The sequence below is a fragment of the Hypanus sabinus genome, chromosome 3, assembly GCF_030144855.1.
Source record: "Hypanus sabinus isolate sHypSab1 chromosome 3, sHypSab1.hap1, whole genome shotgun sequence".
Classification (NCBI taxonomy): domain Eukaryota; kingdom Metazoa; phylum Chordata; class Chondrichthyes; order Myliobatiformes; family Dasyatidae; genus Hypanus; species Hypanus sabinus.
The window spans coordinates 173,085,711-173,109,781 of record NC_082708.1 but is presented as its reverse complement, the minus strand read 5'-3'; the positions used below and the strand labels follow the sequence as shown (position 1 = coordinate 173,109,781).

The 24,071-nt window shown below is 38.5% G+C and overlaps 1 protein-coding gene across 2 annotated transcripts in view; it reads right to left on the bottom strand.

The window, feature by feature from the left end:
* The window catches only part of ctnna2 (catenin (cadherin-associated protein), alpha 2), a 1,188,004-nt gene that overhangs the window by 1,069,912 nt on the left and 94,021 nt on the right, over positions 1–24,071 (bottom strand). The window lies entirely within an intron of this gene.

Here is a 24,071-nt window from a genome sequence, read left to right as displayed (position 1 = left end):
AGCTTCCTGGCTATAAGTTGATGTTTATCTACAAATTCACCATTGACTTAACTGTTGTAAGCAGAATATCAGTTGGTGACAAGGAGGCATCCGTATCATTGTCCTACACACACAAAGCTTGTAAATGGAGGTCCAGCCTGATCACCAACTCCTCTACACTCTGTCTCTGAACCCCAACCTAACCCCTAACTCCTCTCTCTGGCCCCAAAACCATTCCTACAAAATTTTAAAAAAATCATCCTCTGGGCCACAACCTGGTCTTTGGCTGCAGTCTAGATTTCTGGACTGCAGCTAGAAGCCAGCTTGAGCAGAAGATTTATTGGAATTTTTTGCCATAGTTGTGAGTGCTGGCCTACCTACAGTAAGTACAAAGCATTCAATTATACTACCTGTTATGACTGTACCACAGCTCTGAGGGGCCAAAGGCTGCGGGGTAGCCCCCTCCTTTGTGAGAATCGCAAGAGCATTATTGGGTTGGGTCCGAGGACCCAGGAAATGAGAGAGAGACATGGCCATTGTCTCCTGGAGACAACGTTTGTGGATTGGGGACTATGCTACGTGCAAGCCCTCGGGCAAAGTGGGCTGGTTGAGAGAGAGATTGCATCACCCCAACCTGATTGACATCTACTACCCAGCGGGTTAAGATAAAAGGGGGGGGGGCTGTAGGGACAGCCTCTCAGATGCACCAGAAGAAACGCTAGTGATCCCGTAATAGCGGGAAGCCATTTGAAGGAACCCACGTGCGTTTGGTTCCCTTGCCTGGGGACTGGTGGCAGGTACCACGGAAAACGACTTGGAACTAACAACGGGGAACCAACTCCCCCGATGCAATGGATTGGCCTCATAAAGACCCAGACAAATTTAAAACCATCTCTCTTAAACCCAAATAGCTGCAGCTTGAAAGGACAGTGACTTTTATCTTTCTATCAGACAATACAATATCCCCTAGACAAACAATAGAGCTATTGCTTAATTGATGATTATTATTATACCTGCGTTTTTAGATTGAGTATTGACGGCGTATTTTATCTGAATGTCTGTATTAATCTTATTTTTGTGCCCCTTTATAAATAAAGACTTTTAAAAATAGTACCATCAGACTTCAACGGGCCCCTCTATCTTTGCTGGTAAGTGACCCAGTTACAGGATTCGTAACATACTCAACAAATATATTTCCAAAGTCCTTCAAATTCAGTGAAAGGTTATACAAACCTGGTCAATGGAATACTGAAACTTTAAAAACAAATTCTTTTAATTTAGCTTTACAGTTCCCTCACAAAAACATGTGGCATCTAGGTATTAACCTTTCTTCAATGACCACTGAATGTACTTAGCGTGCCAAAAATCTATCTACTCTATTTGTTTCTGTGGAACTTTCTGCTCCCACCGAAACAACTTAATGTGTCTCCTAACTTAGCACCATCTCTCCGTAGGAATATACAAGTTTAGGCAAAGCTAAAATGTTTCAATTCCCTGAAATAAAAAAACAAATTGCCTTTGTTTTCTGTCCCACGTCATCACTTATATCAATCTATATTCATATGATATAGGAGCAGAATTAGGCCATTTGGCCCATTGCTTCTATACCTCAATTTCATCATGGCCGATCCATTTCCCTCTTGGCCCAATATCCTGCCTTCTTCCCATATCCCCTCATATGCTGACTCTCCACAGCTGCATGTGGCAACAAATTCTACAGAGTTACCACTCTAGCTAAAAAAATTCCTCCTCACCTCTTTTCTAAAAGGATGTCCTCTTTTCTGAGGCTGTGTCCTTTGGTCTTATACTCCCCAACTATAGGAAACCTTCTCTCCAAATCGATTCTATTGAGGCCTTTTAACATTTAATAGGCTTCTATAAAGTCACCTCTCATTCCTCTGAATTCCAATGTGTACAGGCCAAGAGCCATCAAATGCTCTTCATATGACAAGCCTTTCAATCCTGGAATCATTTTTGTGAACTTCAGATAAGCAGCCCAAATATTCCTGCTCATAATATTCCAAGTGAGGCCTCACCAGTGCTTTACAAAGCCTCAAAATTACATCCTTTTTCTGGTCCTCTTGAAATGAATGCTAACTTTGCATTTGCCTTCCTCACCATCGACATAATCTGCAAAGTAGCTTTTAGGGAATCCTGCACAAGGTCTCCCAAGTCCCTTTACCGCTCAGATTTTTGAATTTTCTCTCCATTGTCATTCAAATAATTCAAGTAATTATTCCACATTTGATAGCAATTCATCAAATCTACCTATGATTACTTTATTTCTGCCTAACTTACTGAATAATTGAGTATAATTTTCAATGTTTCAGTCAAAAAAAAAACTTTGTAATCAAGAGGACTACGGGAATTTTAAGCAATACATTTCCAGTTTTCTCATTTTTTTCCATGCTCATTTCCACCCCAGTGGATTAAGTCTTACCTTAATCCACTACGTTTTGCACTATATTATGAAACCTTGTATTAGATGCAGATTCCAGACCTTGATTCATTTTGTATAGCTGACATTTTGTTCCCTTCACTTACTATTTAAACAATGACAAAAATGAATTAGCATTAGTGTATTATTATCACATGTACTAAGGTCCAGTGAACAGCTTGCCTTGCATACAGATCAAATCATTACACAGTACATTGGGGTAGTACAAGGTAAAACAATAACAAAAATACAAAAAGTGTAATAAAGAGAATGCAGAGCAGGTAGACAGAGCAGGTAAGATCATTACTAGGTACAAAAAGTGTAATAAGTGTAATACAAAAAGTGTAATAAAGAGAATGCAGAGCAGGTAGACAGAGCAGGTAAGATCATTACTAGGTACAGTAGATGGTAGAAAAAAAAGATTAAATATTAGCTTTATTTGTCACATGTACATTGAAACATGCAGAGAAAAGTGTAATTTGTGTGAATGAACAACCTAGTCTGAATTTGGGTTGGAGGCAGCCCACAAGTCTCACTACACTTCCTGTGCCAAAGCAGCATGACCACAACTTACTAACCCTAACCTATACATCTCTGGAATGTGGGAGGAAAGCCACACAGTTAACAGTGAGCACATACAAACTCCATACAGATAGCGGCAGAAATTAAATCTTGATTGCTGATGCTGCAAAGCATTATGCCAGCTACAATGCTGCCATGTGACACGAGGTCAAAAGTCCACCTTATCATCCTACTGAAACTTTTAATTGTCCTATAACTGCAGGGTAGAAGTTCGGTTTGGGCCTGGTGATACATGCTCTCAGTCTTTTGTATCTCCTGCCTGATGGAAGAATGGGAAAGAGTGAATATTCAAAGATTCATTTGATTATCAAAGTACGTTTGCAGAATACAACTTTGCGATTTGCCTTCTCCAGATAGCCATAAAATACAGAAAACCACACAGGAAGTTGAAAGAAAGACATCAATCCCCTCTCAAGAAAAGAAAGAGAAACAAAAACACTCAAACCCCAAACCTCCTCATCCCCTCTCTTCCACAAGAACTAACAGATTGTCCACATGGAGAAAAAGTAAAAACATCAAACCCCAAACTCTCAGCCCACCAATAGGCAACAAGAAAGAATGGGCAAGAACATGAAAAGAATATATAGAACTGAAAGAGGCTAATATGAAATACAGTCCAGAGAGAATTTTGGTAACATCACCAAGAGCATCGGGACCCAGCAGCCCCTCCAACACAAGCAACTTGAACTAGCAGCCCCTCCAAAAGCAGCAACTTGAACACCTCTCCGAGGCAGCAACTTGAACCAGTGACACTTCTTGCTCTCCTTTGCATTTACCTCAATGCTTCAATCTTCCTTGACAATTTAATCAGCAAGAAATGTAGTCCATCATGCCCCTTCATTTTGTCTTTGAGCTCCTTCTCGTGGTTGTTCATGCTCATGTTTCTCTCCTGAAGATTTCTCAGGGACAGCAGCGTGCTCTCTCACTTAATCGAACTACAGACTAAGTCACAGGCTCCAACAGTTCCAAAAACAAAATTAAGATCTAAAGGATAACTAGACGATGTAAAAAAAACTAAAATGATTGACTATCTATAAGATGTCACCCAAGGAATCATTGTTCGCCGCTACCATCTTGACCTGAATGCTCAGGGTGTGCAAATTCTTTGATTAGGCTGGCTCTTTACAGAGGCAGTGAACAATATAGACAGAATTCATGTAGGAGAAACTGATTTCTGTGATGTGGTGAATTGTGTCCACAGCTCTCTGCAGTTTCTTGCTACCACAAGACAGTTGCCATACAAGCCGTGTTGTATTTTCTTGTATTCCCCCTTTGCTGAAGGTAATTTCTTGTTTTGTGGTAGCAGTACATAACAATACATTAAATATATTATAAATTAAAATAATACATAAAAATAATAAGTCCAAAAAAAAGTAGTAACAGTGAAAAAAATATTCATGGTTTCATGAGCTGTTCAAAAATTTAATGGTGGAGGGACTGAAGCTGTTCCTAAAACATTAAGAATGCATCTGCAGGTTCCTGTACCTCCTCATTGATGGCAGTAATGAGAAAAGGGCATGCCCTGGATGGTGGTGGTCTTTAATGATAGATGTTGCCTTTTTAAGGCATCACCTTTTGGAGATGTCCTCGAAGCTAGGAGCAACCTCATCATCACAGCTTGTATATGAATATGTTTAATTCACCAACCATTTTCTTAATTGTAGTTAATATTCTTAATAAGATTATTGCACTTTGTTAGGTTAATCCTTGACTAATAAAGAGCATGAAATGCAACAGGGATCAGATAATTATGTTAGTCTGGGTCTCGGGAGAGCCATCTTCAGCCTTGGTATTGTTTTGGATACAAATGTATTATCAATGGACAGTCACTGTTCCAAACAATGACTTGCATAGAAATTGCTTCACACCTGTTGTTTTTTGCTGCTCCATGTTTTGCCTTAATGATAATTTGACTTCAGTAAAAAAGAATTGAAGAATGTGAATGGAACAGAATTATTCAAAGCATGTTATTTTTCCCGTCATGTCTGCCACTGTCCAAAAGGGTGGAAACCAGCCTAATAACTCTCTTTAGCATTATGTCAAAAGTCCTGAAGGTCGTACTTAGTCAAGTACACATTCATGGACTTATAAATGGAACAAAGCTCCCTTCAGTAATGAGCTCAAGGTGACTACTACTTTCTGGAGGGAACATGATTTTCCTCAGTTCTCCATGAATCCCTGAAGAACTCGATCAGGACTGAGTCAAGGAATTTTCAATGTATACCACAGAACATGATACACCTTGGACCCATGCATTCCCCCTTTGCTGAAGGTAAGTGGAGTTAATAGAGAATTTGTTCAGTATGAAAATAAGACCATAGGAGCAGAATTAAGCCACTCAGCCCACCGAGTCTGCTCCACCATTCCATCATGGCTATGCCTCTCAACCTCATTCTCCTTACTTTTCTCCGTAACTTTTAATGCCCTTACTAATCAAGAAACTATTAAACTCTGCTTTAAATATATCCAATAACTTGGTCTGCACTGACATCTGTGGCAATGAATTCCACAGATACACCTCCCTCCAGCTAAAGAAATTCCTCCTCATCTCTGTTGAAAAGGGATATCCTTCTGAGGTTATGCTCTCTAATCCCAGAATCACCCACTATAGGAAATATCCTCTCCACATCCACTCTGTCTACACCTTTCAAATATTCAACAGGTTTTATTGAAATACCCCCATTTTTCTAAACTCCAGCAAGTACACAGCCAGAGCCAGCAAATGTTCCTCTTATGTTAATACTTTCAATCCCAGAATCATTCTCATAAACCTCTCCTGGACTCTCTCAATGCCAACAAATCACATCTTAAACAAGGGGCCCAAAACTGCTCACAATACTCCAAGTGCAGTCTGACCAATGATTTATAAAGCCTCAGCATTACACCCTTGCTCTTTATATTCCTGTCCTCTCAAAATGAATGCTAATATTGCATTTGCCTTTTCTTTCTTTTCCATTACCTCCCTCCCTTCTTAAAGAGTGGAGTGACATTTACATTTTCCCAGCCCTCCAGAACCATTCAAGAATCCAATGATCCTTTAAAATTATTATTATGAGATAGTTGGAGACTTTTTCCTCAGGGCTGAAATGGCTGCCACAAGAGGGCACAGGTTTAAGGTGCTGGGGAATAGATACAGAGGAGATGACAGGGGTAAGTTTTCTTTTTAAACGCAGAGAGTGGTGAATGCATGGAATGGGCTGCCGGCAATGGTGGTGGAGACGGATACAATAAGGTCTTTTAAGAGACTTTTGGATAAGTACATGGAGCTTAGAAAAATAGAGGGTTATGGGTAATCCTAGTAATTCCTAAAGTAGGGACATGTTCGGCACAACTTTGTGCGCTGAAGGGCCTGTACTTTGCTGTAGGTTTTCTATGTTTCTAATGTCTCTACAATCTTCTCAGATATATCTTTCAAAACTCTGGGGTTTAAGTCCATAGTCCATTTAGTCCAGGTGACTTATCTACCTTCAAATTTTTCAGTTCCCAAGTACCTTCTCCTTAGATACTACACTCACTTTTTCCCCGACACTCGAGAATTTCTAACATACTACTAGTGTCTTCCACTGTGAAGACAGATGCAAGATACTTTTAACATCATTTGACATTTCTTTGTCCCCTATTACTACCTGTCCAAATCCACTCTTCCTCATCTTCCATTAAGAAAACTTCTTCATCATTGAGATGTACCTATACTACGCATTCTGAACTGCTCCAGAAATTCCAGATATTGCTGTTCTGCCATCATCCCTGCTAGTGCCCCCTTCCAATTAACTTTGGCCAGCTCCTTTCTGATGCCTCTATAATTCCTTTTACTCCACTGGAATACTGATGCATCTGACTTTAACATCTCCCTCTCAAGTTGAAGTGGTGAATTCTATCATATTATGATCAATGCCTCCTAAGGATTGTTCTATCTTAAGCTCCCTAATCAAATCTGTTCATTATACAATACCCAATCCAAAATTTCCTTTCCCCTAGTGGGCCTAACCAATAGGTGCTCTATATAGTCAACTCATTGACATTCTACAAATTCATTCTCTTGGAATCCAGCACCAACCGATTTCTCCAATCTAACTGTATATTTAATTCCCTAATGTCTATTGTAGGATATAGGAGTATAATTAAGCCATTTGGCCCATTGAGTTTGCTCAACTGTTCAATAGCAATAACTGTTCAATAACTGTTCAACCTGAGTGAGAAGGATGACAAAAGAATAAAAGACAGTGGAGAGGTATGTGGTAGGCAATGGTTAAAGCCAGATGCACCTCCATGCATGATAAGACACTATATCCAAACAACAAAGGGATATGTGGCACACATCATGATGTCAATGACTTGGCTGAAAGAATTGAAGGCTTTACAGCCAAATTTGCGGATGATACAAAGGTAGGTGGAGGGACAGGTAGTGTTGAGAAAGCAGGGTGACTACAGAAGAACAGATTGGGAGAATGGACAAAGAAGTGGGAGAGTTGACATAGTGTTAGGTTATAATAATGGCTTTCACTTTGGCTGAGGGAATAAAGGTGTAAGCTATTTTCTAGATGGAGAGAAAATTTAGAAATCAGATGTGCAAAGGAACTTGGGACTCCTCGTAAAGGACTCCCTAAAGGTTAACTTGCAAGTTGATGGTAAGAAAGGAAGATGCAATGTTACCATTCATTTCAACAGGATTAGAATACAAAAACAATGATGTAATATTGAGGCTTTGTAAGGCACTGGAGTATTGAGAGTAGTTTTGGGTCACTTATCTAAGAAGAGATGTGCTGACATTGGAGTGGGTCCAGAGGAGGTACATAAGAATGATTCCATGAATGAAAGGATTAATATATGAGGAGTGTTTGATGGCTCTGACTTTGTACTCATTGAAGTTCAGAACAATGAGGGGAGATCTCATTGAAACCTATCAATTATTGAAAAGTTGAAAGAGAGTGGATGTGGAGAGGATGTTCCTTACGGTGGGTGAGCTTAGGACCAGAGGAAACAGCCTCAGAACTGAGGGACGTCCCTTTAGAACAGAGATAGAGAGGAATTTCTTTAGCCATAGGGTGATGAATCTGTGGAATTTATTGCCACAGACAGCTGCAGAGACATTGGGTTTATTTAAAGCAAAGTTTTGATAGGTTCTTGATAAATAATGACATAAAAGATTATGGGGAGAAGCCAAGAAGCCAATTGGGAGGGAGTAGACTCAATGTGCTGAATGGCCTAATTTTGTTTGTATGTTTTACATATAACAAGTACCAGGCTGAATATACCAAATGGAAAAGAACTATGGAAAGAAAAATAAGATGGCCAAAGAAAGCAAATAGGAATAGGAAATAGCATAACAGGAACCAAGAGATGTTCTTGTAAATAGATAAAAAGGTAGATTCAGTCCGATTATATATACAGTCAGGGGGTTTTGCAGAAATACAAAATTAATGTTTTGGTATTTCCCCAAGGAGAATACTGCCAAAATTTTGGAAGGATATAATGGGTGAAATGAAGTTTGACATTTTGAAGTCTGTATTTTAAAGTTCGGCAATGCTTAAATTCAATGCCACCTTGTCTGAACAGGATATATCCTGAATTGCTAAAGGGAAGGAATCTGCGGAGAACTGAAGATCATGGCATAATGTTCAAAACATTCCTACATATGTGGGAGGTCTTGGAGTTGAATGTAACAATTGTGACTTTGTTCAAAAAGAGGTGCAAGGACATGCACAACAAACAACATGCAACAAAATTGTAACAATTTCCCATAATATGATGAAGTGAAAATATTAGAAACATGGAAAAATAATGAGGTGCTTAGAAAAATAAATTAAAGAGTGTCTGGGTGCACTTAACTCTGCCATGGATAGTCCCAAGCCAGCTGTGAAAGGAGGAGGGTTGGGCACAAGGCCAACAGAATAAAACACCAACAGTAGCTCCAGATACCTCATCTGTAGAAGAGTAAGGATAAGATGGGTTTCACCTTGGAACATCGTGAAAGACTGCCCCAGGACAGAGGACCCTGGCGATCTGTTGGCCTATGCTTCAGTAGGAATAATGGGCTTAAGACAGAGACTTAAAAAAATATTCTGCACATTTCCAATAAGAAGTGTCATGCAGTTAATTATTGGTAAAATCCAGAACACAGCAACTTTGCATACATTAACAATATGAAAGTCTGGATTTGAAATTTGGGCAGATTTTTATTTCTAATACAAAAACCTGAGTAAACACAGCAACAGAACTGCAACATGCAAAATTCATCAGCTGTGAGATTATTAATCTCAGTAAACTGAAAAATAGTAAGTCTTAGAGAACAATTAGATTTGGTCATCCATTGTACTTAAATAGCCAAAACTTAAACAGCATTGTTTGTCCTCACTGAAATCAAATACAGCCCGGAACATGTGCCTGGTCAGATTTTGTTAAAGAACGTGCTGGTAGGGTTAATATTGGTGAAATAGTGTTTGTGGTACACTTAGATTTCCAGAAGCTCTGCAATAATTTCTCATACAGAGGTTGATAAGAGCACATGGAATGGAAAGCAATGTATTAGTTATGGATTGAGAATTGCTTAACACAGAAGCAAAGAGGGGATTAAATATCTTTATTATATGAAAAGGGGCATAGATGTCCTCATCCACAAATTACTGAAAACTAAAGTGCTGGTACGGTAAACAATTAGGAAGGTAAAAGCTATTTTGGCTTTTGCTACAAGACAATTTATGTATAGAAGAAAAGATGCCTTAATGCAGTTACCTAGGGCTTTGGTGACATTGGAGCTGAAGGATTGTTTAGCTTTGCACTCAATCTGAAAAGCGATATACGTGCCTCAGAGAGAATGCAAGAAAGAATCACCATGTTGCCATACAAGGAGACCTAGTAGTCCATGCAGCTATTGTCTGGAGTTTAGAAGAATGTGAAGTGAATTCTCAACCCATTGAGAAGAATCAGGCCATTGTTTCCTGAACTATTACTGATTTCTGATCTCTCATCTGCAGCCTCCAACCTCATAGTTTCCCAGGCCTGCAACTGCCAATTTTTACCTCCTACCCAAGGTCCACAGATCTCAACCTAGGTGCACTGAACCTGTGCGTGTATACCTCGACACCATTTTGTCTTTGGTTCAGTCCCTTCCCATGTATATCTGTGGCATTTCACTTGGTCTCCATTACTTCGACTTTCAGTTCTCAGCCCTGACTGCCTTATTTTCACTACGACCATCCAGACCCTACACATTTCCATCCCAAATCTGAAAGGCCTTAAGGTTCCAAACCTATTCCGTCCACCCCCACCCTCACCCACCTCCATCTCTTTTGATTCCTCAAACTTTCTCCAAACCAAAGATGCAGCTGAGAGTGCTTACAAGAGCTCCAGCTAAGCCTGCCTTCTAGCAGCTATGTAGAATAGTCCACGTTCCAAGCTTACACTGGTAACACTCCCTAAATCTAATTTTAAAAAGTCTCAGCCTAAAATACCAACTATTTATTTATCTCAATAGATGCTGCCTGGTCTGCTGAATTCCTCTAGTATTTTGTGTGTGTTGTTCAGGATGGATACACAGGGGATATTTCTCTTGACTAAAGAGTCTGAAATTAAAGTTCACAATCACAACATAATGGATAAGGCATTTAGAATTGAGGTAAGAACAAATTTGTTCCCTTGGGTGATGAATTTTTTGAAATTTGCTAATCCATAGGACTGTGGAGAGTTTGTCATTGTTATTTTAAAAAAAAAGAGATCATCAAATTTCTGAATATTAGACGAATTAAATATGGGGATAGTGCAGGAAATTGGAGCTTAGGCAGAGAACTAGTTATGACCTTGTTCAATGGTGGAACAGACGCAAAGCTCCATGTCCTAATATACTACTGCTCATGCAGATGAAGGTCACAAATACTCACAGCTTCTGGCCTCAGGATCAATCCAGGCTACCAATAATGAACTCTCCCAACAACTCAAAATTTGTTATTTATTACTGTTTTAGGAAAATCAGCTAGACTCCACATTGAAGGATGAAAATCATATACTTCAGTTCTAAGGGATAAGCAGTGATCTGATGGTGCTGTAAACTTCCCCAAATGAAAAGCATTACACATCTGTTCCAACAAAGTGTTTCTTGAGAACCTGCTGCAGTATGTTGTAGAAGCTGGCAAGAACATTGTAACTGTTCTAGAATAATGAAACAGTATTTCAATTAGTTCAATAATATTTACATGAATCTTTCAGTATGTGTGCAAACATCGCAAAATTCACAGGCATGGTAATTAATTACATGCCAATAATATGATGAACAGCTGTTAACAGTGGTTGCTAGATGGTTGATGTCACATCATCAAGCATATTTTTCAGATAATTGTCATCTCCAATATTTAATTCAGCAATTAAGAATTTCGTTTTCCCCAAATGCCAGTATTACAACTACTGTTCATATTTATGATATATATATAGACACAAATTATAGTACACCAGACAAAATTTCAATAACCTGGTGATAGCTCCATAGCTAAAGCTGTAATATATAGTAAGGAAGATGGACTTCAGGAATACATATTGATTGTCAAAAGTGGGAAAGTGGAAATTTAAATTTAATACTGGTGTATGAAGATGCTCATTTGACAAAAGGAATGGAGAAACAAACACTAAAAACTGTTTTGAGCTAGCTGTAGTGCAAAGTAAATCAAAATTTATTTGTGATTATGTTAACATTGATGTTATTTCGTATCATTCCAGAAATATAAACTCATGAAGAGAGACACATCTAAAACAGGTCCTTTAGTCCACCAAGAAATAAATATTTGTGATGAACTCCTCTGCTGTTCTTTAAATGATATCCCAAGAGCTTTGAGATCTACCAGAGGAGGTCAGATAGATTCAGAAGATCACATCTCTAAAGGGGAAGCACTACTCTTGATACTGAACTGTCAGATTAAGTAAATTCACAAGCTTAGAATGCTGCTACTGAGCCACAAATGACAAAAGTGAAGAAGTTAATTTTCACCTCTTGTAAAGAGATTCTTTAACTTTCACACTACAATGTACTATAACATGACATCCGGATTGCCTACAGCAAGAATAATATAATATACTTCATATTAATTATTTGATCATTAAGTTCCTGTCGAGATACAAAGAGCAGAAACATTACACCATGCAACATATAGTACTATTTAGATACTAAACTACATTATATGCCAATTTAAACCCTCATGATGTAATTATTCTGCATTCAGGTCAGTGTACTTAAGGTATTCATGTGCCAGAAAGCAAAACAATAATGAGGGTTTTAAGTATTATTAACTTTACAAAGCATTGGAATTTTCAGCTCCAGGACAAAGTTATAGTCATCTTTAGTTAGTTTTGTTGATATTGAAAGCTCTGTTATATGGCACACAAAGGTACTTAAATGAATCTATTAATTAAGAGTCAGCCCAGCCATTCATTTATTGTGATCCCTCCTTCACCACACACATTCTATTGGCCCATCTGTTCCACCAGCCCAATCCCTCTTGTATCCGCACTCTCTCTGAAATGCCAGATACCAGAGTAATCAACTTCTAAAATGCCAGAAAACCAAACTTTACCTGCAGTATTAAAAATATAAAATGTCATGAAGATCCAGGAGAAATATACATCATAAATGAGTAAATAATTTGTTTGTAATGATGCAGAATAAGGCAAGTAAAGGGAAACATACATAAAGCTGGAGGCATCATCTATGTAAGGAAACAGATGGCTACTGTTTCAAATCAAGACCCTTCAAAGGCAAATAAATATATGGTTGCAATAACAGATTCTCAATACTTTCATTGGGCGAATCAGCAAATACACCATAAAAATATTTTAGAATTATTTATTTATAAACAATTTCTAGCTCAAAAATGATTCATGTCTTTGTGCATCTTTGCCTCTCAACTACTTAGTTTTATAATCCATATGTTAAGTATACTCATTCATGGTGCTATCAAGATACATTCATGCTATTGAAAAATTAATTAAGTCTGTAAAGCTTTTCCACCATGCCGCAAGAAAAAAAATGTTTATGAAGTGTCACTCAAGAGTCTCTCAATAAGTTTCCTGTGGGTTTGGTACGTGCATGCTGAAGAAACACATTTTTCAGTATTTTGTACATAGACATGTTATTTGTGTATACAACTTAGCCCCCACTCCCAAAAAATAGTTTGTCTTAAAATCTTCACATGATAACTGTGAATGAGAAAGGATCTGCACAAGGATGTCATTACACAAATTAAATGTACCATTGTACAGTATCCTTAATAATGTTAGCTGACAAGTCAAACTCCCTTTACATGCAAAAAAAATCATTCTGAAATATCTATTAAGAAATGTTTCCCTTTTCAATACATTTTCTAATTAGTCTGATGAATACAAAATGAAAGCAGAAATTTGAGCATTTTTTCTGGTTCTGCTTTTGTATTAATTATACATTTTTATTCAAAAAGCATTAAAGTACCCTGATCAAGGAAATGTTAGTTAATGTAAAACAATAAAGTGAGAAACAGCATCAGGAATATGCTATATGGCCTCTAAAGTCTCCTCCACCATTTCATCAGATCTTTGCTACACTTCCATCTTCTTTCCTCCTTCCTATTATATATGAAATTTTAAATTTCATTCTTCAAAATATTCACTAATTCAGCTTGTTCAGATCTCTCGGGAAGAATTCATGAGCCTGAGAGAAGAAATTCCACTCACTTTAGTGTTAGAAGGACAGCCCTTTATTCTGAAACTATACCCCCCTCATTCAATGACCAAATAATTAATAATTTTGTTAGTGTTTGTTCCATAAGTCCTTGTTGAATGTGCAAAATCGGATTAAACATTTAAAATGCCCTGATGCTAATACCGTTTTCCTGCATTTTTAAATCATGTGTCTGTTTAACGGGACTAAAATTTCTTTGCAACGTCTCCCTTCCTTCTAATATAAAGGCATACATTTTCAGCTTTTAAATCCACTGGTATCTTTCTCAAACCTGAAGAATTTTAAAATGTGCTCCACTATCACCACAGGCATTAAATGCAGGATATTAATCAATTCCTGACAAATGGTCTCGGCCCAAAACGTCGACAGTGCTTCTCCCTATAGATGCTGCCTAGCTTGCTGTGTTCTACCAGCATTTTGTGTGTGTTGTTGTTTGAATTTGTTGTTGCAGATTTCCTCGTGTTTGCATATTAATCAATTGCTAATCCCATCACTTTACCTTATACCTTTTGTCTAATAACTTTTTAATCAAATTTCTCACCTTCTTTTCTATTTTTTATCCTTATTAAGATGCTCTTTGAGACTTTGACCAAGAAAATATTGTTTAACATTTGTCATTCTGACACAAGGATGTCCACAATGTATATTGATACTTAAAATCATATTTTAATGCGAAGATGGTAAGTTGGCCAGCTCTTTATTGTTATTACTATCTTCCCATTATCATCATTGGTACATGAGCTTGAATATTCAACAATTTCGGAGAAGCTTCTTCAAGCTATACCACAAGAACATCATTACCCATCACATATCATCTGGTTAAAGCTTCTGAGAAACATGAAAACCAGGGACTCAATTAACAATTATTGTGGTTGTAATGAGATCAAGGACAAAGATTTCACTAACCCATTGATACAACAGGCCGTGACCATCTATGGATATGACAAACCAGGACTTCACTTGATACTCTGCTCTGGGGTGGGGTTATTAGGGGTGTGGGAAAGGGGAAAATAATGAACTACAGAACTCCAGAGCAATTAGAACTGTATCAGTAGTAAGTGGTATGCTGGAACTTATACAAAGAAAGAAAGACAACATCAAAGACAACGATAGAATTAGGCAGTCAATGTGGATTTATGAAAGAGAGATTTCTTTTTTAATTAGCTGAAGATGTAGTTTGTAATTTGCAGAATAATTAAGGAAATAGTAGATGTGATACATCTGGATGTTGAGGAAGCATCTCTGATGTGACAATGGTTTTTGAACAATGTTAGAGCAAATTAGATTGGAGGTAATACTAACACATATTGAGAATCAGTTAGCAGACCGAAAACAAATCTGAAGAAGTGCATCAATTTTGGATTGGGGAGCTGGAGCTAACTAGTGTAGCTGGGATTGGTTCCAGGATATCAACTGTTCATTATCTAATTTTTAAAATGTTGAGAATCTGAAAGGAGTTGCTGGTCAAATGGTACCCTCCTACATGAATAGCTAGGAGTCAACGTGCAAATGATGTACAAGATTAAAGATACCTTCACAGAATTATGTAGGACACTAATGATAGCGCATATGAAATGTAATACATAGATTTGATTTCTTAACTAAGATAACCTACAGGAGAGTACTGTAAAGATGAAGATGAGATAGAAACAAGACACACTCAGTTGCCACTTTATTAGGTACCTCCCTTATCTAATGAAAGTGGCCACTGAGTGTATGCTCATTATCTTCTGCTGCAATAGCAGATCCACTTCAAATCTTCAAAATTAATCAGTAAATTCCAAGACCTGAACCTCAATACCCACTTTGCAATTGGATCCTAGCTTTCCTCATTTGCAGACACCAGTCAGTTTGGATCTTCCACGATTTCCATCAACACAGGAGCACCACAGAAATGTGTGCTTAGCCTCCTGCTCTACTTGCTTTACACCTAAGACAGCTCCAACACCATAGACAAGTTTGCTAATGACACCACTGTTGTGGGCTGTATCAAAGGTGGTGAAGAATCATCATACAGGAGGGAGATTGAAAATTTGGTTCAGTGGTATAATAACAACAACCTCATACTCAATGTCAATAAGACCAAAGAACTCACTGTAGACTTCAGGAAAGGGAAAACCAGAGGTCTATGAGCTAGTACTCATCCAAAGCTCAGAGGTGGAGAGAGTCAGTGACTTTAAATTCCTAGGTGTCACTATCTCACATAACCTGCCCTGGACCCATCACATAAATATAATTACAAAGAAAGCACTGCAGCACCTCTATTTCCTTGGGAATCTACAGTGATTTGGCATGTCATCAAAAACCTTGGCAAACTTCTATAGATATGTGGTGGAAAGCACATTGACTGGCTGCATTATGGCCTAGCATGGGAACACCAATGCCTTAGAGTGGAAAATCCTACCAAAAGGTAGTGGCTTCCGCCCACTACATCACAGGTAAAACCCTCCCAAACATTGAGTACATCTACATTAAATGCTGCTGAAGAAAAGTAGCATCCATTTTCAAAGATCATGACAACTCAGGCTACTATTTTCTCGCTTACTGCCCATCAGAAGGTACAAGTGTCTCAGGATTCGCACCACCAGGTTCAAGAACAGTTAATGCCCTTCAACCAAGCTCTTGAACAAAAGGTAGTAACTGCATTCATTCTATTTCTGATGTTCTCACACCAATGGTCTCACTTTAAGGACTTTATCTTGTTATTGCATGCTTGTTATTTATTGCAATGTATTTATATTTTCATTTGCACAATTTGTTGTTCTTTGATCTTGTTTACAGTTAATGTTCTGTAGATTTGTTAAGTATGCCCACAGTAAAAAAGAACCTTGGGGTTGTATGTGGTTACATGTATGTCCTCTGATGATAAATTTAACTTTGAACTTTGAAGGTTTTGCATTCAAAGATGTTCTTCTACACACCATTGTTGTAACAAGTAGTTATTTGAATTACTGTTGCCTTTCTGTCAGCTTGAACCAGTCTGACCATTCCACTCCGACCTCTCTCATTAAACAAGGTGTTTTTGTTCACAGGACTACCACTCACTAAATATTTTTTAATGTTTTTTTTTTGTACCGTTCTCTGTAAACTCTAGAGGCTATTGTGCTTGAAAATCCTAGATCAGCAGTTTCTTAGACACTCAAACCACTCTGACACCAGCAATCATTCCACTGTCAAAGTCACTGAGATCATATTTCTTCCACATTCTGATGTTTGGTCTGAACAATAACTGATTCTTTGACCATGTCTGTATAAATTTATGCACTGAGCTACCACCACATTGTTAGATGATTAAATATTTGCATTTACAGGATATACCTAATAAAGTGGCCACTGAGTGTACAGTAAGAGATCTGGCAGATGAATGCAAAATTACCAAGATACTCCCCCAGTGACAGCTCTTACAGTATAGAGCTACAAGCCCCATTAACTGCAGCCAGTCTCCACTATTCCTACAGAGGGGACTCAGGTTCTGAGGAATATCATAGAGTCAGAGAGAGATTCAGAATAGGAATGGTTCTGCCTATTGAGTCCACATCATTAATCTATCACCCTTAACACTGATCCTACATCAATTCCATATTAGCCATTCTCTCAAAATTAACATCATCCAATGCCCCCCAACCTCGGATCCCACCACTCACCCATACACTAAGGGTAATTTACAGTGACCAATTAACTGATCAGCCTGCAAAATGGGAGGAATATGCAAACTCCAGAGAGGAAGCACTCGAGGGCTGAGTCAAATCCCGGTCTCTGGTATTGCAAAATAGTGTTTTCACCAGCTAGGAATTTACAACCACAAAATGTAAGTATCCAGATATGCACTTGAATTGTTTAAGCATAGAAGATCTGTATGAATGGCTTGCAATTCTAAATTTTCACCATCTTATAACAGATGATAATAATAATAAACAAGTATCAATATCATGCCAGAATCTCCCTCCATCTTCTCTACAACTTAAAATGACCTCTCCTGGTCTTTGTGATGAAGCAAGGTACCAAGATGGTGCCAAGCAGCTATCTCCATCGAGATTTAGTTGTTCTTTTCAAGTTTTCTTTAGATTTCTACAGATGGTTTTGGGGATAGAGAAGGGAGTTAGAGATCAGGTTAGGGTTTAGGGAGATTGTTGTGTGGGAGTTGTCCAGCCAGAGATGAATCCTGCACTCTGTTCAAAGCTCAGAGATCTGAATATGGTCTGATATCAGCAGACCAGCGAGAACGAGGGCCAGTAACCCCCTGGGTATGTGAACTGTGAGTTTGGATTTGAGGCCTAGTATTCAGTGTCCAACCATCAGAGATTTTGGATCCTTATCTGCCATCATCAGTGTGTCCTTGGTTAACAACAATCAAGACCAGAAAGTCAATCAGAACCCTAGATTAAAGCCCAAAGGTCAATTGGAAGTCCAGAAGTTGAGGCCCAATGGTCAAAGCTCCAATTCTGGATAGCTCTGCAAGTCTGGTGGGGAGGTGAAAGGCCCAATATCTGCAATTCCATGAATTGTAAGCCGCTGTAAGCCAGAGGCTGGAGACAGCCTGACTTGAGGTTAGAGGACTATGTATGTGTGGGGGTACATGAGAGGGAAGAACAGGGCTTGTTAATTCTGTTACAAGAATCACCCTTGTAATAATGGTCAATGAGACACAGAGAATCTGTAGTTAGCAACAAGCAGCTTTATTGTTTCAACTAAAAGCAACTGAGTTCACAAACTCAGTGTGCACCATACTAGAATTTCCTGACAGTCCAAATACAGTCAATGAAGAGAAAAGGATATTACCCAGGAAAGGAGAATATGCTGGCCAAGCTTTCCTTGTGGTCCCGATCTCCATATGTCCATGGAGTCCTCCTCCGCGATGGTTGGTCTCTGGCTGCTGGAGAGTTATCGCCCCTGTGTATTTGGAGCTCCTGAGTCTTACAAGGTTCCTCATCAACTGAACCATTGGATCTCCATGCTGTTGTTGCTTTTTCACTTGGTATATTCTGTTTTGAATTCTATGTTGTTCCACTGAGATGCTGGGCATGCTAAGTTGGCACCAGAATGTGTAGTGACACTTGCAGGCTGCCTTCAGCGCCATCACTAGCTGTGTCGGTTGTTATAATGCAAATGATGTAGTTCACAGAATGTTTCAATGTACATGTGAAAAATAAATATAAATCTGATTCAGAGACAGTTAAAACTCATCTAATTATTCTGGTTCCACACCTACCCTTTGCTCTGGACTTCTCTCCGGGGCTTTTTTTTTGGCCATATTAAAAGCTGTATTTGGTTCTCTTCTGAATGACACTCAATGAAATACCTGTATAGACTATGGTACTTGTTTCACTTTAACTTTATACCTAGCTACCATTTCAGGTAACATTATCGTTTCAACATCTTGGCTCTCACAATGTGAATGCTCCAGTTATGTATATAAACTATAGACTCAGTATGCACAGATAAATTAATTCAGTTTGATTTGTGACTAATGCAATTCCGAGCATCGTTAGCCACGTTTAATTTAATTTAATAGATCCAAGAAATGTTTAATATCTGCAGACAATAGTCAAAATAATCAAACAATTATTTTCATTTCTCTTCTAGTTTCAAAGGATCTTCTTGTAATCCACAATATTTTTTATTCTTCTTCCAGGTGCAAAGGTATTTCACTAGTAGAAACTAGTTGTCCAACTCCCAGGAGGCAGAAGGCCGATATACAAAAAGCAAATTAAGTGATATTATAGCCCTCAGGATTTGAATTGGTAGGATATGCTTTTGCTAATGCATTAAACTTTCAGAATTCACTCTGTATGATAAGAAATACAATGAGTAATTTATTGGGTCAGATGCAGGTGTAATCCATCTAATTTGTTTTACCAACACCTTTTATCCATTTATCTTTCCAGCTTGTGAATACAAACTGCCCTCTTCAAGGTCCATCCAGAGATATTCACCATTACCCAGCAATGCAACTGAATGAGCACCAAGCACGCAAAAACTTGGCAGGCGCTCAGCAATGAATGATAACAATAGATGACAAAATTGATAAAATGCTTATCTCTAGCTGCCTTTGGAATGCTTTGGGAGCAAATGTCTGGTGACAAGGGATTTGCCATCGTGTGTTTTTGTATACTGTCTCCACCTCCTCCATCAAGACTATCAATGCCATAAATGAAGATCAAATCCACTCATTCCTATAGTCTGTCATTATTTTAAACTCAGATTATCTGCAATAATTTATATCAATTGCTGCAAACACAATGTAAATCCTGTTCAAAAGTACTGATGCTTTAAGCACACTCTACTAGCCAATCTCAAGGATAGTAGGAGAGGAAAATAAAACTGCCACATTGTTAGCTTAGTATTACTAGCAAAAGGAAAATGCTGGAATCAGTAATAAAGTATACAACAACAGAATATTTTGTAAAGAATGCAATCAGCAGGATCAGCGCAGATTAAGGTAAAGAAAGTCATGTTTGACTTACCTGCTGGACTTCTTTGTAGATTTCACTTGTTAAACAGATAACGGGAACCAGTTAATGTGGCATTATTAGAATAAGGTTCAATGTCACTGCCATTAGTCATGAAATTTATTGTTTCGTGGCAGCAGTATTGTGAACCAAAACAAACTATATTAAGTAAAAATAAATAAATAGTGCAAAAGAGGAATAGCGAGGTGATGTTCATGTGTTTTTGGATTGTTCGGTAATCTAATGGTAGAGGAGAAGCAGTTCTTAAAGCATTGAGTGTGATTCTTCCAACTACTGTACCTTCTCCCTGATATTAGTGATGAGAAGAGGGCATGTCCTGCCTGGTGTGGGTCCTTAAATGATGGATGCTGCCTTCTTGATACACTGCCATTTGAAGATGTCCTCAATAGTGAGAGGGCTTGTACCACATGATGGAGCTGGCTGAATCTACAACTTTCTGAAATCTCTTACAATCCTGTGTATTAATGCCTCCATACCAGGCAATGATGTAACCTGTCAGGGTGCTCTCCAAGGTACATCTGCAAAAATATCTTAGAATCCTTGGTGACACACTACATTTCCTCAAACTCCTAATGAAGTATATTCACTCATGTGCCCTTGTTATGATTACATCAATATTATCAAAAAAAGATACAATTACCATTAGAGGAAGTGCAGCAAGGATTCACCAGACTGTTTCCAGAGATGGCGCGTTTGCTCTCTCGAATTTCACCAAATGAGAGGAATGGTCAGAGGCTTTTTCCCAGGGCTGAAATGGCTGCCACAAGAGGGCACAGGTTTAAGATGCCTGGGAGTAGGTGCAGAGATGTCAGGGTTAAGTTTTTTTTAATGCAGAGAGTAGTGAATGCGTGGAATGGGCTGCCGGCAACGGTGGTGGAGGTGGATACTATAGGGTCTTTTAAGAGACTTTTGGATAGGTACATGGAGCTTAGAAAAATAGTGGGCTATGAGTAAGACTAGTAATTTCTCAGGTAGAGACATGTTCTGCACAACTTTGTGGGCCGAAGGACCTGTATTGTGCTGTAGGGTTTCTATGTTTCATTGAACCTTACAAGTATTCTTGTAGAACTTGACAGGTTGAATGCAAGGAGGGTGCTTCCCCTGGCTATCTAGAACTAGGCATCATGGTTTCAGAATAAGGGGTAAGCCCTTTAGGAGTGAGGAGTTTCCTTGCTTAGAGAGTGAAATTCGTCATCGAGGATGGCTGCAGATGCTCAGTTGTTCATTGTATTTGAAACACAGTTTGACAGGTTTCTGGATGTTATAGGATTATGTTGAAAAATGATCCTAAGATAGAAGGTCGGACATGGCCTTGATGAATGATAGAACAGCTCTCAGAGGCAGATGGAATAAGGGTAGGCTATTTTTCATTTACGTGCAGTCAGATGCCAATGTCTGTAAATATTGAACAACATTTTGTAAACCAACAGCACAATGAACATCAGCTTTATTCCATCATGTAAGTTATCACAGAAGCAAGAGATCAAGAATTAGTCTGATCCAATTTGGCCAACTAGTTCTATAACATCAACTGTACTATCTAAATCAAATCCCCTTGCTGTTTCGAGAATACTAAGAATACCTGATTATCAGTGTATCTTAAAATAAGTAGAAAACAAAAAAAACTCCAGACCATTAAACTACTATTATTTCAAATGTCAAGACAGATACTTTAAGTCATAGCAAATGTGTACTTTTAAGGGCAAAATATTACTATTACTATGAAACTTCTATTACTTCAGGTTGTGATTCAGATCTTGCAAATTAATCTGTTAGTGCCTTTATACATAATGGATTTTTAGTATGTCAGGAGAGGATGAATTAATGACAAGCATTTTACAAATCATTGAATGGATTATAATCCAGAGGAATGAAAGCTGATAGATTTGGAGAGAGAACTAGAATACATTAGAATTGGTCATAAATATGGCAAGAAGAACTTGCATTACACAACATCCTTGTCAATTAGTGGCATCTGCAGCAAAATCTCCTATCAACTCTCTGCAGCATCATAATCTGTGGGAGAGGGGCATTCAAATTGGGGAAGTGAAAAGGAACTCTCCGGGAAATGGGGACAGGTGAATTAGAGAAAAAGACACCATTGTTACAGAGAGTAAAGCAGGAGGCTCTGAAGGTAAACGAGCAACCAGAATTAAAATTAAGAAGCAAACCTACAGAAGCAACAATTTCCAGGTTAGAATTTTATCCACACTGCCAAGTAAAATTAGATAAATGATTTCACAGAATGAAATGGCTGGAAGGGTGATAGATTTCAACTTATGGGACAAAAGCACCAATGCAAGGTTAAAAAGGCAGATGATAAATAAATCCAGATGCTGCAATAGTAAACAATTTATTTATGCTTTCTTCAGTTCCAAGACCAAGGTCACAGAACCAAAACATTAACTGTTTGCTTACTCCACATGTGCTGAGTGACGTGCTGAGGTCTTCTAGCATTTATGTTTATATTTAAAAGCAACTGCTCTATTGCGCTGGTTTCACAATAATATCAGCAAATAGGGCTTTAGATAACCTTTAAACCAACTTGTGAGGAATGGAGGGATGGGGAGGGAGATTGTGGGAAGGAAAACAGGATGGAATAAACACATGAAGAGCAGGTTCTGGTGAAGGGAAATTCAGGGAAGTTAGATAGAAACAAAGTCAGTGCAAGAATTAAATTCAAGCAATGAAACAAAGGGTTTTAGCTCAGAAAATCAAGTAGTGGTAATAGTTTAGGAAGAGATATGAAACAGCATGAAGCATAAAGCAGAAAAAAATAGATGTAAGTTGCTTATAGAACCTCACAATGTAACGGCAATGCAGGGCATAACAAATTATGGCATTAGAGATGCATGTAATAAGGATAAAAGAATAATTACAGGGAACATAACAGTGTACATAGATTGGAGGAACCAAATTAGCAGTAACAGGAACAGGAAGATCAATCCTTGGAAAGTATACGTGATGGTTCCCTCAATGGTTGAAAAAACAAGCTATGTTAGGTGAACTATTGCTTCATGGAAAAAGGTGTTAAATGATGATCTAGTAGTTAAAGGGAATTCAGTTGCAGTGTGAACTTTGTTTCCTTGAGTTTTATATAAAAGTTGAATTAGATATAGTTCACAATGAAACCAGAGTTTTAAACATGAATAAACTTTGAGATTCTGTGGTGGGAAAGCTTTTGGAAAAGATTCTTAGAGATAGGATCCATGGGCATCTAGAGAATCATGGTCTGATCAGGGACAGTCAGCATGGCTTTGTGAAGAGCAGATCATGTCTAACAAGCCTTTTAGAGTTCTTTGAAGAGGTGACCAGGCATATAGATGAGGGTTGTGCAGTGCATGTGATCTACATGGATTTTAGTAAGGCATTTGACAAGGTTCCACACGGTAGGCTTATTCAGGAAGTCAGAAGGCATGGGATCCAGGGAAGTTTAGCCAAGTGGATTCAGAATTGGCTTCCCTGCAGAAAGCAGAAGGCTGTGGTGGAGGAAGTACATTCAGATTGGAGGGTTGTGACTAGTGGTGTCTCCCAAGGATCTGTTCTGGGACCCCTACTTTTCATGACTTTTATTAACGACCTGCATGTGGGGGTAGAAGGGTGGGCTGGCAAGTTTGCAGACAACACAAAGGTTGCTGGTGTTGTGGATAGTATAGAGGATTGTCGAAGACTGCAGGGGAACATTGATAGGATGCAGACATGGGCTGAAAAGTGGCAGATGGAGTTCAACCCAGAGAAGTGTGAGGTGGTACACTTTGGAAGGACAAACTCCAAGGCAGAGTAAAAAATAAATGGCAGGATACTTGGTCGTGTGGAGAAGCAGAAGGATCTGGGGGATCATGTCCACAGATCCCTGAAAGTTGCTTCACAGGTAGATAGGGGAGTTAAGAAAGCCTATGAGGTGTTA